Here is an 11,579-nt window from a genome sequence, read left to right as displayed (position 1 = left end):
AAACTCAGCATCACTTATGCAGTAGTGTTAGCACACTTCTCACTAAATAAAGTCAGGTGATTATCAACAAATGCTCTGTATTTAAATATCACCCAATACTCTATACACAACCCTGCAACAAAGAACAATTTTAGAAGTCCTTGTAAAAAGCTCTGCTCCAGCAGAATTGTCTGTAAAAAACTTGCTCTGCAGGCTTATTTCTCCTTAGCATTTATTTCCACTGTAAAACTGGAGATGCTTTTTCCTACTCTGGAGGAAAAGGTTAATGTGATGGTCATTACCCACTCTGCACCCCTCCACCCCTGCTGAGTGTGACCTGTACCAGATACTTCCTGAGAGTTCACATGGTATGCTGGCTTTCAGAACACTGCAAGGCTTTTCTGGGATTCCTATGTTTTCTTTGCTATGCCTTCCACTCACTCCTATAATAATTCTGTGCCTGCGGATCCCACAGTCATATAGATCCTAAAAACAATGAAATTGGTGCCACCTTCATTCTGATAAACTCTAACCTACAAGGACTCAGTCCTGTAAAATAATTTTTTGTTGTTTATAATAAATAGGTCTCATCAAGAAGGGGCCCAGGCTTCCTAAATATTTATCATTTAAAATAAATATTTCTAATATTTCCAATTCCATGCATCTGATGATGTTTATGAAATATCTCACAGAACAGATATTTCATAATCTCTAGACTCAGTTGTACAACATGTAACTCTCTTTATTTCCCCATAACTGAATTCTCTTTCTAGCTTCTGCTCCTGCCTGATAGCAGAAAACTGAATCTACTTACTTCCAGGACAACTCAGACATGTCAATGATTTTTCAGACATTTCAAGTTTAAAATTCAATCAACTCACTTTGAGCTATCCTTCTTTCTTTAGGGGGGGTCTTTGCAAAGGGGGCTTGGCCTTGGGAGAGGACATTGCTGCTTTGACCTTGCTCTGTCCTGCACTGGCAGATGCTTCCTTTGGCCAGCCCTGCCCTCCTGTACTGAGTAGCCCTGGCCATCCTGGTCGAGGTACTGAGTCGCATGCTAATTTCTTCCTCAACTCCTAGGTCGCTTTGGCCCACAGACAGGCCCTTTCAGCCGCAACGTGGCTCTGGGAGGCTCCCCACTGGAGGTCCCAGCCTGGTACTGTCATCTTGGACATTTTCTACTTGGCTTGAGCGCAGGTCCCCAAGCTGGTGTCGTGTGGAAGGAAACCAGGACGGTACATGCTTCCCAGGTCCCACAGGGAAAGGGCTCCCTTCCTAAAATTTTCCAGGAAAGATCTTTTCCTGCTGCTCCCAGTTCCGCCCTTCTGAGAGAGGGGGCGGGGTGCCTGACCTTAGGCTTTAACTCTTCCTTCCCTGCGCTCCTTCTCCGCCCATCTTCACCCCACTCTCGCCGCGCACCCCATCTACTGGGGGCAGGAGGTACACGCGCTCTGTCTCATCATATCTTTTTCAAAATGTGTAATTTCTTTGTCAGCACTAACCAAAGGGGCAATGCTTTGTTTTGAGTTCTTCCTGTGATAGATGGCCCCGCCTCCTTAGGGTAATCCACCCTCATATCTCACTACTTGAACAGGGAAAGTTTTGGGAGTTGAATGGAAGTGGAAACATAGTAATAAATTCAGAAGAAACTAGATAGTTTTCAAGAAAATGTTTCTCTGCCTTTTTGTTGAAAGCTTACATTCAGTTTGCAAAGTTTTCTTTTGTTTTGTTTTGTTTTGTTTTGTTTTTATCTAAAAAGGCATTATTACATTACCCTGGAGAAAGTTTGTATGTTGATACATGCAAAAATGCTGCAAAGTTATTAATAATATTTGAAAGGAGTACACAATAAGACTGCTACATTTGATTCAATTTTCAAAACACATGACATTTTGAAGTGGGTAAAACAATTAACACTGAGCCAAGAAAATTTATCTCAAAGCTTTATGTCTTCATTATACAATCATTGGTTTTTGAAAGTGTTGATACATATACTCTTTTTTTCCTTATGAAAGTATGTTTTAATAAATTGATATATTTCCATGTTGTTAACATAGAAAGCCCAATACTATATCAAAGTAGCAAACGTGAAGATTCCTGGTATTTTTTATATAAGCACTATGAATGACATTATAGTTGCATTCAACTTTATAAGAAATTATCTTCAAGTTCATGAAGATTCTTTAACAGTGACGACACTTTCAAACAGTGAAGACATATGTGTATTGATTGAGTAGGCAATAAAAGTCTAATAATGGAGCTATGCTCGGAAACCACACTGAAAGAGAATATAGCATGTACCAAATTACAGAATATTTTATAGAAATGGAGCCATAAGAAGATACACAGGTTAGAACCTTGAAGTCATGCACGCTCTTTTTCAGGTGGTTTTGGTAACCGCAGAAAGAGGGAAATGCATAAATGTGCTCACTCCTGCTAGGCCTCTTTCTTCACCTGACAGTCTGCATTTTTCAAATATTTTCTTCTCCATCCATACTTTCACATACCCATACTCCCTCTTTAGTAATAGCCTGCATCTAGCTCCAATGCTTAGAGTTCAAGAAACAAACAACAGGGAGCCTTCCTAAACCAGCTATGTTGTAAGAAGCACTTTAAAAAGTTCACATGCCTTTTGAAGACAGATTAAATTTATTAGAATGAAATTCCTGGCAATTATCAAATTCAGCCATACTTTCCTAAAGGCAACATTTTATATTAAACTTTAAACAATCTGATTTGAACTTAAAAATAGAAAATACTTTTTTTAGTACAGGATGTGTGTGTGTGTGTGTGTGTGTGTGTGTACACATACAGGAAGAGAAAGAAAAAGAAAGCAAGTAAGTGAATGAATACAGCATATACTTTTTAGGAATATATAGCTGACAGAAGAAAGCTAGCAAATATAGAATCTCACTAAAAATTTCCATTTCTAAAGCAGCCATCACTAATAAGCTAGCATATTTTTCACCTTGAAGGACGAATATGGGATTTAAATGAGATGTGTGTGTATTCTAATTGTCTGTGTCATAAAAAGGAGATATTATGATCAGCACTAACTTTTGAATCTCTTTTGGCAAGAGAGGAACCCAATTTAAAGGAGAAAACAAAACAAACATAAATTTCATATTTTAGTATGGATTTATCTTCCTGTATATCATTCATTCATTCATTCATTCATTCATTTTTCCATTGCATATTGGCCCTTGGTGGTTAAGAAAACAAGGAGAAAGAGATGTAAAGTTAGATATCATCACTTATTTCAGTTGGTAGCACTGCGCAATGAAGCAGGTACCATTGTGGATTGAGTTGGAAATGTGACTGGACAGGAGAAAACATGTAAGGTATAAGAGAATCAGGATGGCAAACTGGTGGGTGGATGCAGCAAAAGATTGCTATTAGAATGTCCTTGGAAACTGATTTGCAGAGTCAGATGAAAACCAGGGGAGAGATACAGAATTCAATTAGCTACTATCATCATATCAGTGAGAGCTGTGGTCCCAGTGATAGGAAGAATATGAAAATGATCCAGAATTCCATTAAATTCCAAGGCCTGGAGCAGAAATCTCACCTTTGTTGAAATGGGTTGAGCTTTGTTCCTTTGGTGGATGAGCATCTTTTAGCCATAGCAGAATGCAGAATTAAGTAAAGAAATGCTAAAGAGAACCAAACTCATATTGCCAATATCTCCATGTTAAGAAATTATCTGTGAATATTTATATATGAAATATATAAATGTAATCTAATATGATTAAAGGCACTTAATTAAGGAAATGTGAAAATAATCATAATAAAAATCACTTTTAATAGTGATTGTTAAAATTTGCTAAAAAGAATATGAACTAAAAACTAAATAATTAAATATTAATTTTTAGGATTAAAGTCAGCTCTGAATAATCTTTCCTCTGCACAAGAAACATCCTGAGGACACTAAACAATTCGTTGACTCATACAACACACACTTCCAAGCATATTTCTCTTGGGGATGATGGTGGTAGTGGGGAGAGTGTATCACTGAGACAGAAAACAAAGTATACAGAGAGTTCTCCTTTATTCCTATATAGGACACCTCTATCAAAATTGTTAATAAAGTTATATTCTACAAAGTCTATCTTACTTCATGTTTATATCATGAGCACTTTTCTCACGTCATCTGCATTCCAGAACTTAATTTGCCTTTTATTTGGCTATTTGCAATATTTTCAAATGTATTTTCTAACATTTCTAACAAATGACATACTTCAGCCCTCAAATTGCTCAAGTTCTAGGTTTCTTATTTTATATCAGTATACAGTCCTAGAAGACTGTTTTACTTAAAATGAGAGTAATTTCCCCAGGATTCCAAATAGTTTTATGATTAAAGGTGAAAACTTCTGGAAATAGTACAAAAAGAGAAAGGGAGTATTGCCCACGACTTATTCTTTCAGAATAAATGTCCTGTGACTGCTGGGTGAAGGAGAGAGCATAGGGACTCTTTTTAGAGATTTGCTTTATCAAGCAAACAACATTGTCCTCTCTTGAAGCAGTTCAGTACATTGAAGGAGAATGGACATGAATATGACAAATCATCCTGAAATTTCAGTATATTTGAATGGGTATGGGTTACTTTTCTTTAGTACATTTATTCTTCTTAGGTAATGCAATCAGCAATGGAAATGGTGTGTGTATATATAAAAGGACCATGAAAGGAGTAGACTAGGGAAGTTTGCACCTGGACACTTCATGGTCAGTACTATCCAAAGCTTAGATCGACCCTGAAAGCAAACTTGCTAGAAGGCTATCCAGTTCCATGAGCCAGTTTCCCTGTTAGACACCACTCTCCGCCTGCCCACCGACCCCACTCAACCTCTTCACAGTAAGCTCTTCTTTCTCTTCTGGCTCTAAATGAATCCTAGCTGTCCCCTAGCAATAAAGCAGGCCTTCTGGATACTCTTTCACATCCCGTGTGTGTGTATGTGTGTGTGGGGAGCAGGGGGGGGGGGCGGCGGGAGTGGGGGGAGGAGGGAGGCAGTGCAATAAGATGGAAGGATCCGGATGGGAAGAAAGAGGACATGTTAACATTTCCTCATCTTCCTACCTCATGCCTCACTCTTCGGTCTTCAGGCCAGGACCCTACCTCCTGAGAGGCCACTGCCATGCAGCAACTTTTCTGTCCTTGTGGTGTTAACTTCAAGGTCATCATTCACATTCCTTAAAAAGTTTGTCTTCCGGCTTACAATTTTTTCATTCCACCTCAACATTTCCAATTTTTCTAGATTTTTTTCCAACTTTTAAAATAATGGCAGACTGTACATGCATTTTTTTCCAACTTTTAAAATAATGGCAGACTGTACATGCATTTTTTTCCAACTTTTAAAATAATGGCAGACTGTACATGCTTGACTCAGAGGTCCTTGGCCTCTTGCCTCTGGTGTGCTTTACTGCCCATCCCTTCTCCAGCTCCTCAGTCCTCCTGTGCACACCATCATCGCCCGGCCCTTGGTCATCTCTGCAACTGATTTCCAATTGTCCGGTTCCTGTCTGAACTGTCCATATTTCTTTCTCTCTTGTACCTATTTCTACTAACTTAACTCTCTCTGAAACCTTCAGTAGTAGAGTACTGGAAAGGACTTGGCTTTTAGAGTCAGACCAACCTGGGTTCAAATTCCAGATATGTTACTGGCTAGGACCTTAGGCAAGTAACTTGACCTCTTTCAGTCTTCAACTGCTTATCTACAAAGTGGATATAATACCGACTTCATAGGGCAGTTCCAAGAAGTAAATGAAATAATGTATAAAAGGTCTAGCCCACAGTAGATGCTCATTAAATGTTGTCTACTTCTTTCCATTTCCTCGACTTCAGGGCTGCTCAGCCATGCTCTTTCTCTCTCCGTCACTGGCATTTCCAAACCTCTGCTCACTGCTCAAACTCCGTATTGACTCCTATTTCGCTAGGAGGTAATTTGTCCCACTTTACCCTGGTAACATACATCTTTCCCCTATGCCCAATTTTTTCCAGTGTCAAAGGAAGAGGTGTGTCTCTTCTATTCTATTTCCTCCCTTTTGTGCTCTGGCACTGTCCCTTACATTCTCCTTCTGGACCTCACTTCACCAATTACCTCCTTTCTCTAGTATTTTTATTCCCTGCACCCATCACCACTGACTCTACATGCCCGACCCATAAACATGCTGACATCTCCCTCTTCTTAAATGTCCCTTGTTGATCTTGCACCCTTAGTAGTCAAGACCTTTCCATTTTTGTCTGAATCTCTTTGGAAGACTCCTCCATCTCCTTAGTACCACCCAGCCATTCCTCAGCCTGCTGCCATGTGGCTTCCTTCCATCACCCTGCAGAGTGGCTCTTGCAAATGTCGCCAGTGCCCTTCTAAATGCTGCACATGCTTTTTAATCTTTTTTTCTACTTGCTCTCAATAGCATTTCACTCTGAGGGCTGCTTCTCCCTGTAATTCTCTTATTTCATACCAGGACTCATCTCTGCTGGTTTACTTTTGCAGTTCTCTGACTCCATCTTTTCCAATATTCTTTGAAAACTCCTGATTCTTTGCTCAACCTCTTGGCTTCAACATTTACTGTGTGACTATTAAGTGCCAGAACTGTATAGATAAATGTGTCACAGAGAAGCTAAGACAATAATAATGAAAGTGTGTATGTAATTCAGAGCAAAGACAGGATCAGCTCTCAGGAAGGGGTGGAGTGTGGTCAAAAAAGGCTTCTTAGAGAAAGAAAGGTTATTTTGGGCAGAAGAAACATTCCCAGGGCAATGCCAAAAGGTAGGCAGAAGTGGGTTCGCAGAAGTAGAACTCTGAGCAACTCAGGCTGCAGAGGTGTTACGTTACTTTATTTCATTGTTCTTAACCAGGGTGATTGTGCCCCGCAAGGCACATGTGGCAATGTCTGTGGACATTTTCAGTTGTCACAGAGAAGGAAGTACTATAACAGCATCTAGTGGATGGAGGCCAAAGATACTGCTAAACATCCCCCAGTGCATTGGACGGCCTCCCCAAAACAAAGAATTCTCCAACCATTTCCAAATGTTAATAATACTGACGTTGAGAAATCATATTCTATTTTACCTCTATCTGAGGAGTCTGGCTCCAGGACAAAACTCTATGTGTGATTTTTCAGACTTGACCATAGGCAATTAAAAAGTTTAACTGGCAGGCCTCATGAAGGGTGATGTCTGCTCTCCTTGTGCTAGACTTGGTGCACAGCCAGTACACTGTGGTTTTCTGCAGTTGAGGCCTCAGTAACCAATGCCACTCCACTTCCCTAGCCCCATTCATGTTCCTAGGTGATCTACAGGCCTAGACTAGATGCCTCCATTCCCAGGCCTCCTTTTGTGGGGGAGATATCTCAGATGAGGCCTTTCTCAGGGCCTCTGCCAATATCACCTTGTTTGGGGAGCCTTTAAGACAATTTTCTCCACATTGACTCAATATTTAGTACTTTTCCACTTGGACCCTCCCCTTCTCTCTCCCCAGGCCCCCAGATCCTGGCAGCTCAGCTCTCTCCAACTGTGCTCTAGACTTAGTCACATTGTGCAATTATTTGGTTTTCTTTGTCTTTGAATCTAATAGGCATTCAATGGTTTTACATTTGAGTGAACAAAAGCTTGTGTCAGTTGTCCAGATGACAAACCCAAGAGGGGTAATTCACAGTAGGTGATAAAATAAGGCTTTCGAAAATTTTGTGGACAGCTTGGCAAAGAAAAATGTAACAGGGGTCAATCAATGTAAACTCTTTCATTTAGGCCCCAAAGCATAACTTATAAGTGTGGAGTGGGTGCTTAGAGTTGACTAGCAGTTGTAGAGATTGGCATACCAAGGTGTTATGATTCCCTGATATTTAGAGCCATGTAGGTTATAATCCAAATTGTATCCTGTCTGGGCAGGTCACCTGGAGTATCTTGTTCAGTTTTTGGCATGCTCTAAAAAGTGATTTACTTAAGCATGTGATTAAAGGCATTACAATGTGTAACCATGCACACATGACACAAAAACTTCATGAGGGGACGCCTTTCATCTCAGTCTGTTGTCTCTCTATCTTCCTTTCCAGGGCCAATTACTGTTTACACACCATTCGTTAGGAGGGCCATGGACAAACTGGAATATGTCCAAGGAAACAATTGGATGATAAAGGATGCTTACCCTAAAGAAGAAAAGACTTTCTCAGCATGATGGAGAATGAGGTGATGTAAAGAATTTGCAGGAGGCCAGGGCAGAACAGAGGTGGATTTGCTATGGCTCTAATGAAACAGAAGCTTCCAGGCCCCTCACCTGCATGGGTCTCGTCAGAGCCTTCAACCTAATTTCATGTTTATAATTTTTTTTTTTTCTGAGAGACTCCCAAATTGAATAAGATTAGCTCCACTAATTCCTGATCCACCCCTGAGCTAGAATTAGTCTACATAACTCCTTGGGACAAAAACTAGGACTGATAGTAGAAAGTTACAGTGAGGTGAACATTGCTCAAGATCTGGAAATTCTCCCAGTCAGAGTCATTGAACACCTTGAGTAGAGGTAAATAATTGCCTGCATGAGTGTTGTAAGAGGACTTGATGATCTCTTTCAACTCTAGGAATCAAAGTCTCTGAGATAAGCTATAGAGCACCAAGAAGTCATTTTTTGTCTAATAGTACCCTAAATCCAGACATGTATTAGTTTGCTAGCTTTATTTAAATCACTAAATTATAATGAAGTAATAAAAATACATATTCAAAGGCACTTAAAATTTCAGAATGGGCTTTTTTAAACACATTCAAACCAGTATGAAGTTACTGAATTTAGTTTTCAGTGGACATGTAATCTATTACTCCTAATCTCCCACTTCTCTAGCCATGTTCTCAGATACTGGATTTCTTGCTCAAAAACAGCTGTAGGAATTGTTGTCACATTGTTTCTGTAAGCTTTCCAGTGCAGTGAGAAGTAGCAACCCCACCCTACCATCCTAGTAATGGCCATTGACACCATGACAGTCAAGTGCAGCGGCCACTTGGTCCTTCAAGGTATATCAGTAGACACTTCATCTTAATGAACCACTGATGATAATTTGACTAATAATAATAATGCTGCCATATGCTATGGATTATTAGTGTTTCATTTCCTACTAGCAAGGAGCTCAGTGCTGCATTCAAGGCCAAAAACACATCCATATCAATTCCATAATCTGACCTTTGAGAGCCAGTGTCCTTGGACCACTCACAGCAGTATTACATCATACATGGTCCAGTCAGGACAAGAGAAACAACGTTAGGTATTTCAACAGAGAATCGACTTTAAGAAATTGGTTAAACAGGTAAAAAGGCAAAAACAGAAAACGGAGGCAGCAAAGGCAATAAGAGTAGGAAGCAGCTCCCAACCTTAGGGCTACAGAAACAAGGCGCTATGGAAACAAGGCAGAAGCTGGTGTTGCTAGAACTTGCCAACTGGGAGGGGGTTCGCGGGGCTGGGAGCCAGGCAACTTGGAAGGCTGCGTGCTGGCATAGCAGAGGCTCAGAAGAGGGGCCTGGAGGCAAGGCTGGTGCCTGGCAGTGCTGCCACCTCTGCAAGGCATAGGCAAGCTTGTTTGCGGGGTATGGAAAAGAACTGGAAGTTTGCCAGAGTGATGCTGACAAGAACAGCAGGCAAGCAGGTCCCCTCTCCTTCCTCCAGCCTCTCAGTCTCCTACCAGCGTTTCTGCTGGAGGATTCGAACAGGGAGCCAGCTGGCAAAAGGAAATATATTCGCAGAGTCTTAGAATCAAAAGGCAGAGCAGAGAAGTGTGGAGCTGAGCTGAGAGGCAATAGTTTAATAATCAGCACGGCCTCCCTTGCCTGCAGGAGAACACCTGGATCCCTAGGGTAGCTTCTGCAGGCCTCACCATCTGGCCTGCTGACCAGGCTTGCCTTCTTTCTGTCTGGGAAGTGTTGCTTCCCACTAGGAAGGCTTCTCCCAATTTCTCAAGTAGAACTGATGATGCCCTCCTCCCTTCTGCTTCACTGTACCTACACAGGTAACTAGGAAAGCACTGGGAGCATGTCTCATTTATTCATCAACATGTCTCTTTCTCCTACTAAAATTCCTAAGTCTCTTGACTGAAAAGATGCATTTTCATTATTGTATCTCCAAAGCCAGTACTGTGGTTGGCACATAGTAGGTACTTTAAAAACATTTGTCAAAACCCTCAGCCAACATTATATTTAATGGTGAAAAACTAAAATTTTTTTCTCTAAGATCAGGAACAAGACAAGGCTGTCCACTATCACCACTGTTATTCAGTGTAAATTAGAGGTCCTAGTGAGTGCCATCAGGCAAGAGAAAAAGATAAAAGGCACCCAAATAGGAAATGAAGAAGTCAAACTATCACTATTTGTGGATGACATGATTCTGTATAGAAAAACTCTAAAGACTCCACAAGAACACTACTAGAAACAATAAGCAAATACAGTAAAGTTTCAGGATACAAAATCAATGTTCAAGAATCCATAGAGTTCTTATACTCTAATAATGAATGGTCAGAAAAAGAAATGGAAAAGACAATTCCTTTTGCAATTGTAACAAAAAGAATAAAATACTTAGGAATAAACCTAATGAAGCATGTGAAGGACCTATATAATGAAAACTGTAAGACCTTATTAAAAGAAATTGAAGAAGATCCAAAGAAGTGGAAAGATATTTCGTGTTCCTAGATTGGAAGAATCAACATAGTTAAAATGACCTTATCGCCTAAAGCATTGTACAGATTTAATGCAATCCCCATCAAAATCCCATTGGCATCTTTTAAAGAAATAGAACAAAAAAATCATCAGATTTGTATGTAAGCACAAAAGATTCTGAATCACCAAAGTCATCCTGAGACAAAAGAACAAGGCTGTAGGCATACTCTGCCTGACTTCGAATTACACTACGAAATGACAATAATCAAAACGGCATGGTATAGGCAGAAAAACAGACACACAGACCAGTGGAACAAAATCGAGAGTCCAGAAGTAAACCCCACTTATATGGGCAAATAATTTTTGACAAAGGAGCCAAAAAAATACAGTGGAGAAAAGAAAGCCTCTTCAATAAATGGTGCTGGGAAAACTGGAAAGCCACCTGCAAAAGAATGAAACTAGACTGTTGTCTATTACCACATGCCAAAATTAACTCAAAATGGATTCAGGACCTGAATATAAGACCTGAAACAATAAATTTCATAGAAGAAAAACATAGGAACTAAACTCATGGACCTTGAACTTAAAGAGGATTTTATGAATTTGACCTTGAAGGCAAGGGAAATAAAAGGAAAAATAAATGAATGGGACTATATCAACCTAAAAAGCATCTGCACAGCAAAAGAAACCATCAATAAGGCAAAGAGACAACCATCCGAATATATCTGCAAGCATCATCTCCGGTAAGGGCTTAATATCCAAAATATACAAAGAACTCATACAATTCAATAACAACAAAAAACAATCCAATTAAAAAATGGGCAGAGCTATAGCCATGCCACCCTGAACATGCCTGATCTCGTCTGATCTCGGAAGCTAAGAAGTGTTGGGCCTGGTTAGTACTTGAATGGGAGACCACCTAGGAAGACCGGGTGCTGCAGGCATAAAAAAAAAAAAAAAAAAAAAAAAA

At 40.1% G+C, this 11,579-nt stretch overlaps 1 pseudogene; it reads left to right on the top strand.

Moving 5' to 3' along the window:
- Nucleotides 1–11,434: 11,434 nt before the first annotated feature.
- LOC111732207 lies at nt 11,435–11,553 on the top strand (annotated as a pseudogene).
- The last annotated feature ends 26 nt before the right edge of the window (nt 11,554–11,579 follow it).

Source organism: Pteropus vampyrus, unplaced genomic scaffold (assembly GCF_000151845.1).
Source record: "Pteropus vampyrus isolate Shadow unplaced genomic scaffold, Pvam_2.0 Scaffold434, whole genome shotgun sequence".
Taxonomy (NCBI): Eukaryota; Metazoa; Chordata; class Mammalia; order Chiroptera; family Pteropodidae; genus Pteropus; species Pteropus vampyrus.
The sequence above is the reverse complement of the archived record's forward strand: the minus strand, read 5'-3'. Positions and strand labels throughout refer to the sequence as shown.